Raw genomic sequence first — 7,386 nt, 5'->3', positions numbered from 1 at the left:
GGGGGGGGGGGGGGGGGGGGGGGGGGGGGGGGGGGGGATTAAGTTAGTTGAATAAAGCTTTCTCTCATAAAACCAGAGACTCCCCATTTCTAACAGAACTATCATTTCTCTCAACTGAGCTCCTGTTCCAATAATTTCAGACCTCCAAAAACAATTTTGATCTTTACGAGACATGGAGGTTACATGGCTTTGTGCATAGGCTCATACCAATGGAATGAATTGAACTGCATCCTTTTTGGAAAGAAATGATCGAAACTAGTTCATTATAAGTGACGCGTGCCAGTGCTAATGTTTATTTGCCTTTAAATTATTATCTTTTCGCTGACCAGTGCTAATGTTTATTTGCCTTTAAATTATTATCTGTTCGAACAGAAAAACTTTCCTGAAAGGAATGATTACTATATATTGTGGCAGTTGCTCAAAGGCTTTTGCATTAGATAGTATTAGGTTCTGGGTGCGATCAATAATATAAATTTGGAATATGTATATGTTTCTGTCCTTGTATTATGGAGCCGAGTGTACTTGGGCGTTTAATTTGGCATTCTCCATAATTATAGCATTGCTTATAGTAAATGGAGTAATAACTAAGCTACTAAACTTCCAGTTTTGTAGGTGTCGAGGCTAGTTTACAGTGACTGGTAAACCCGGATGTGAACAGGCTATGTTGATGATGATATTAACAGGCTGGAAAACTGCGAAGGCCAAGTGACACCAAGGATGCCGACTCCTGGAAGTCTAATATATTGAATTGCAATGGAGGAACATTATTTATCCAATGTAGATGAATTTTCTCAAAAATGTCACAGCGAATTGTATGTCTGAATTGATAATATGTATCCATCTTTAATCTAAGCTAAACTAAACGTAATTTGGCATCATGGTTAGTAATATTGCAAGATCTTCAGACTTCGAACAGTGTTATGGAAATACTGGCTGAATAGCGTTTGGATTTTGTTTAAGATTTGATCCGAGGTTGCCCACATCACGATTTTACCTTCCATATTACCTTTAGTCGATACACGCCCGTCACGACACTGTTTTAATTAAAAGGTGGCATTAATATTCTTTAGGGATGGTCATTCTTGTTTGTATTTATATAGGTGGCTTGCTCGAAAGTTAACATGACGGTCTTTTTGAGTTTTTGGTGCAATACGAGCCTAGTGTTTGTATATGAGAGATTATTTAAAGTGAAAAATAATTTTATTTTTTCTAGAGAATTGTGGTTACAAAAATTAAAAAGATAATAAAAAAATTATGAGTTCCAGTGTCAAATTAATTTATTATAAAAATATGTGATAGAAAATAAATAAGAGTCTAGAGAGTTTTTGGAAGTCATTGATGGGGTCAACTCTTAGCCCCTGTTTGGCCCACATTCTCATTTTCATTCTCTCTTTCTTATTTTCAAACACACAATTTTCCGTAAAATAATATTACATGCAAATTAAAAAAATTTCATTCTTTTTCAACCACATATTTTTCAAAAAAAACATTATTCCAGCGATTAAAATTTGACAAGAATGGGGGTCAAACGGGGCTTAGTCTCAAAACATGTTCAAATTCAAATTGTTTATAAGAAAATATTTTTGCGTCCTTGCCCTAAAGGAATGGTTTATATGATTGACATTGATTGTAGCAAAATGAAGATGTTTCGCGCGAGTAGTCGCTAACAATTAAAAAATGGATCAGACGATTGTGTAAGGAACAGACCTTTTGAGACAAAGTCCCAAAAAATGGTGCTTTATTGGCGATGATTTACAATTGGAAATAAACATAATGCCTCCAAGAGACGCAAGTACACGAGTACTAAAAGAAATGTTTAAATTTAAGTGAAGAAATTTAAATTACATATTCTCTGTTTGAGAGTATTTGATTCTTTTTTCTTCTCTATGTCTTCTCTTCCTTTTTATATTCCCTTGATGATTTTCTCGTGACAAACTGTTTGATCGCTTTATAACTACCCACTTGTTTAATGGTGACTAACTTGTCGTGGAACTGTCGTTCTAACTGCTGTCATTACTCTTTGTTGTTCAACCGCCTTCAACTGGGCTCCTTAAATCGTAGAATGTGATAAAATTACTTAATAACTACTTCAATAATTGTTATTCTGGATAACCATAATATTTTATGTTTGCTAAGGTCTTGGGCGATTCAAAGGTTTGGGCGAGAATGGGGTCATCGCTCTGGGCGACCATAAGGCACTCCATTCGCTCAGATTCTGGGCGTCTTGTAAGCTTGAGCAATGATGTTACTGTGTTCGTGGACTTCCACGGCATTCATCAATAATCTTGTTTGGACCTTTATCCTGGACTCTCCAATCGGGCTTCACTCTTTGGGCTATTTGATTTGAGCTGCACTTTTAGTGTGTCAACAATTATCCCCAAATATGGCAGAATTAATACCAATTATTAATCTTTGCCATATTCACTTTGTATTTTCCAGCAACATTTGAAATTCCTAAGAATTTCAATAATTACTTCCTTCTATAGCCTGAAAATGTGCAACGTTACAAACCCTTATAAACCTAAAAGACACGTCATTTCATCGCACCACTAAACCACGTCTCTATATTTCGTGCTTCCTTCTCACTATTTTACTGTTCATCTTCTTACTTCTCTGCTACGTTTCTCAGGCAAATCTTAACAAAACTGTACTTTACACCCAATGGCGACTTCACAAACTCGATCTGATGATTCTTTTAGTTTCGAAGATTTCCAGAAAATCCTTACTAGGCCGTATGGAAATCCAAACTTCCTTGTACCAACCAATGCTGACCTCAATGAATTCTATCTGGGTCCATCATTCAATAATGTCGAAGCCGTTGGACAAGTGGCAGTGGACCAGCTGTTCCCTTGCAATCAAGACCCTCCGTTCCTGAACTCTCTATCATTGAGACCGATTCGCGAAGAAGGTATTCGCACTTGGCCCAAAGCTGATGTTATTTTTCGTAGATGGCATGCACATCTTGTAAATCATGGCCCTACCAAGACTATTTTTGATCGTGCTAGGATTTTAGACTTATTAGAAATCGCTTTTCAACCCCCAATTTTTGACCCAGTGCTTTTTCCAATTGCTTTGAGTTTTTGATCTTCTAAATATAATACCTTCGTTTTCCCTCTTGGTCCCATGTCTATTGCTTTAAGGGACGTTGGAGCCCTAATAAATCTTTCGCCTTTGGGCGATACCATCTTTCCTGGTATCTTGATTTCTAGTGTTGGCCCAAAATTTGACAAGAAACTTACTGAGTCCTATTCAAGCATGCAAGGTTTTTATAATCATTCAAGCGCTGAACCTTCTCACACTGAACGTGTGCCCTTTCTTCAAATTTGGCTCTGTAAATATATTCTCTGCATGCCAAGTATGAAACCTTCTATGAGCTATTTACCCATAGCGCATGAATTGGCGCATGGTAGGCCTTTGAACTTATGTTCCTTCTTTTTAGCTGCTCTTTATAGAGGCATGACTTCCCTTCAATCTCAACTGAAGAATCGTGCATCTCCCACTGGCAGTGGGCCCCTTTGGTTCATTCAACTGTGGTTGAGAGCATACTTTCCACCACTTGGTGCTCCATCCGTTTTCCTTCGTTCTACTAGCTGCTATGGGCTAGCTATTGACCCTTGAAACCTGTAAATATGTCCAGTAGGGACATTTTTTCATTCTTTTATACCTTCAATTCGATTCCTTCTTTCTTTCCTTTTCCTACTCACTTGACTCCAGATTATGTGCAACCTCCATCCACTCCGGACAGTGCGAGCGCTTCTCTGCTTGTTTGGGTTTAGTTTTGTATTAAGAGGGAATTGTTCCATGATATTTTAACTAGAACCAATGCCAAGGCTGGGGGGAGGGAATTGTTCCACGATATTTTAACTAGAACCAATGCCAAGGCTGGGGTTGAAATATATGCTCCCCAATTTTTTGCTCGCCAACTTGGTTTTAGCCAAACTTGGCCTGTTCCTCCTTGCTACTCCAAAAATCTGACAGATCGTTTTCACACTATTAATAAGGCAGAAACACAAGCTGTAGATGCTCGTAACATTCTTTTGATGAGCAAATTTTCATTAGCCCCTTTCAATTCTAGCTGTACCGTCCATCCTTTTTTTGAACAGCTCTGACCATCAGTAAAACGCAGATTGTTTGCAACTGATGCTAATCGTGCCTTCCATTTACTGGATCAGCCAGACACTTTCTTTACTTCTCCTATTTTGGTCGTCCCTGTGTCCATTAGGAATCCTTCTTCCCTTGCTCGCGCTAAACATCCTATCCGTCCATCTGCTTTTCCACCTGCCAAAGCTACCGCAGCTAAAGGTGCCTTAAGCCGCAAACGGCTAGTTTCAGCATCTCCCATTTTACAGGATGATAATGATGATGATGATGATGACGCTTCTCTCATCCTTAGGAGAAAGGTAATTGAATTTGTTTATTCACAAACATAATTTTCTGTGTACTAATGGTTTACCTGAATTTTTCAGAAAAGTTCAGCCTCTCCTTCGAAGGCTTTGGTTTTGGCAACTCCTTCTTCATCATCTCCTGCTGAAGCTGCTTCGTCCAAATCAGTTGATGGAGAGACTATGCTTAAAGAGAGACCCTTAGTCCCGGACTCTTCATCAACCAGTAGAAGGGCCACCTTCTTCCAAAAGCGCCGAACCCCCAAATGTTGAACCAAAAAGTAATACATATTTTGATATTTTACCTTTGCTTGTGCTACTAATTTCTGATTCGTTACTTCTTGATGCAGAGGCTCCCATGGGCCTGCCCGTTGTGGCAGAGTCTTCTCACCCAGACAAGGGGAAGTCCCCACAGGTGGTAGAGTCAACTGGTGATATGCCTGAACTTCCCAAGATTGCTAATGAGGTAACATTTTGCCTCACTTTCATTTTCGCTTTGTTTAATGTAGTGAAAGCTCTCAATGTTGGCATTTTTCTTTGCAGGGTGCTGATGATATTGTGTGTTCCATCCAGGACTTGTTCACTTCCTGGGGACAAGTCAAGATGCCTCACCCTACTTCAACCAGTCATCCTTCTTTTCATCTTCTGCTTTTTCGGAGGAAAATATGAAGTCTCTCAAGCAGTCGGTACTTGAGTATGTGTCTTTTATGGATATGGATATCAGCTAGGCTAGTGCTACTAAACATAAGGATAAGTTTGAGCTATTGAGTGCAAAATTGGCGCAAAGACTTACACTTCCGTCGCTCAATGTTTCTGCTGACTTTAAAGTGACATTGAAGGTTGTCCACTCTGACATCCTCTCCTTGCTAGCTAAAAATGTTGAACTGAAGGCCAGGAGTACTCAATATCTTCGTGCTGCATCTGAAATAGAGTCTTTGCTTCTAGAGATTAACAAAGCTGAGGATGAATTGAAAGAAATCTCTTCCGAAGTTATGATCGATGACTCTTTGATGGGAAGCTTGGCTGTAGAGATGAAGGAGCTTCAAGCAAAGATGAACGACTATAGGACGAGAATGACTGCTAAAAAGTGTAATGTTTCCCAAGGAATTGAACGAACCAAGTCTTTGGTTGAGCAGTATAAAAAGCTGGAGCTTGATGACGATTTTGTAGCTGAATTAAATGTCGCTTCTTCTCAACAGAGTGAAGATTGGAGAAGACTTAGGAAAGAATACGTTCAGCTTAGGGTGAATTGTAATTAAGACATCCAATGCCTTAACTTTCTTTTTGTAATTTCGCACTAATTGCCAATGCTAATTTTGAATATAACAGCAGCTATCGTCATTAATGAATGATTATCTTGTCTACTTGTATATTAATTGACTTTGTCCTTAATAGTCAACCCCCAAGCATTTAATTGCTTTATGCTAAGATTCATGTACATTCTTTCTTGGTATTCCTGTCTCTTTCCTCAAGACTTTAGGCCATTTGATTTCAGTTATTAGGCATGAATGTAGCCGTTCATATTCTGTCTTTTCACCTTCACGCCTCTATAAATGCGCTCGTATTTCGCACTTGTCATTTTCATTTCCATTATTTTCTTCAAAAACTAATTTGCTGCCATCGTTTGGCATCTCAACAATTGATCCAAAATTTTCGTCTTCTATAGAAATGGATCATTTGATCTGCCCATTTTGCTATCTGTCTTGATGTCACCTTTAGTATGGGAGACATAGGAAATATTCTTTGGCCAGCGAAGGTCTTCCCATCGTCTCCATGTTCTTTATAAGGAGTTCAATGATCGAAGGCGATTTTTGAGGATGCCTTTCAAGCCACTTTGCTTGCTGAGAGTGCTTCTCAGTCTCCTTGCCCGTTATTGCAGCAATGCAATTAGGCAGACGATTTGAGGGTGTTTTTCTTCATTTTTACTTGCTGAGAGTACTTCTCGGTCTCTTTGCCTGCCCTTGCAGCAGTGCGATTAGGACGGCGATCAAGGCCGGTTCACCCTCTTACTTGGCGATCGACTAAGAAATTAGTTTGCTCTCAATTGTAGCTGATAAAGCATTTAGTATTTTATATCTCACAATTTGTAATGAATATTTGATAACAAAGGAATTTTTTTGAACGTATTTCATTCTTGCCTTATTTATCTACGATCGTTCAACGCAATTATATTGATTACGCTTTTATTTATTCACCTTCCCATAAGGAAGGAACATACTTTTTTAAATATTTACCATTAATGAACCTCATGTGCTTGGTTCCATCTAAATCTTCTAAATGATAGGCTCCATTAGGCAACACACTATTTACTTTATATGGCCCTTCCCAATTGGGTGACCACTTGCCATACTTTGGATCTTTGCTATCCAAAGGGAGTATTGTTTTCCAAATCAATTCGCCCAGGCTAAATGACTTGGCTATAACTTTTTTATTATAAAACTTAGCTATCCTTTGTTTTTGAACTTGTAATCTATCTAGGACGTCCAACTTTAATTCGTCGAACTCCAATAAGTTTTGAACTAATGATTCGGTATACTCACCATCACTTAGCTTATGTTGCAAACACACTCTTATTGATTGCACATTGATTTCCATAGGCAAAACGGTCTCTTGTCCATAAGTAAGTTGGAAAGGAGTAACTTTGGTACTTGACCGGGGCGACGTCCTATAAGCCCATAAGGCCTTGTTTAGGCATTCGTGTCAATTTCTGGCATTTTCATCTATTATTTTCCTTATGATATTTTTTAGAATTTTATTAGAAGATTCTGCATGTTCATTGGATTGAGCGTAATATGGTATGGAGTTCACTAACTTAACTCCAAACTCGCTCAAAAATTTCCTCACTTGACCTCCATTCAAAAAAGTTCCATGATCTACCATCAAAGTTTGTGAAATTCCTAATCTATAAATAATATGATCGCGGATAAATTTTATGACACTCTTTTGGGTGAACTCCTTTAAAGGTATCACTTCTACCCACTTAGTGAAAAATCAGTTGCAACTA

General features: G+C 38.5%; 1 protein-coding gene across 1 annotated transcript in view; it reads left to right on the top strand.

Moving 5' to 3' along the window:
* LOC111392896 (protein DEHYDRATION-INDUCED 19 homolog 4-like) overlaps positions 1-915 on the top strand; it is a 3,636-nt gene extending 2,721 nt beyond the window's left edge. Inside the window, exon 6 of the mRNA XM_023018309.1 lies at positions 605-915. The gene's annotated coding sequence lies outside the window, so the exon portion shown is untranslated. The remainder of the gene's footprint in view (positions 1-604) is intronic.
* Positions 916-7,386: the final 6,471 nt, after the last annotated feature.

The sequence above is a fragment of the Olea europaea genome, unplaced genomic scaffold (genome assembly GCF_002742605.1).
Source record: "Olea europaea var. sylvestris unplaced genomic scaffold, O_europaea_v1 scaffold994, whole genome shotgun sequence".
NCBI classification, from domain to species: domain Eukaryota; kingdom Viridiplantae; phylum Streptophyta; class Magnoliopsida; order Lamiales; family Oleaceae; genus Olea; species Olea europaea.
The sequence above is the reverse complement of the archived record's forward strand: the minus strand, read 5'-3'. Positions and strand labels throughout refer to the sequence as shown.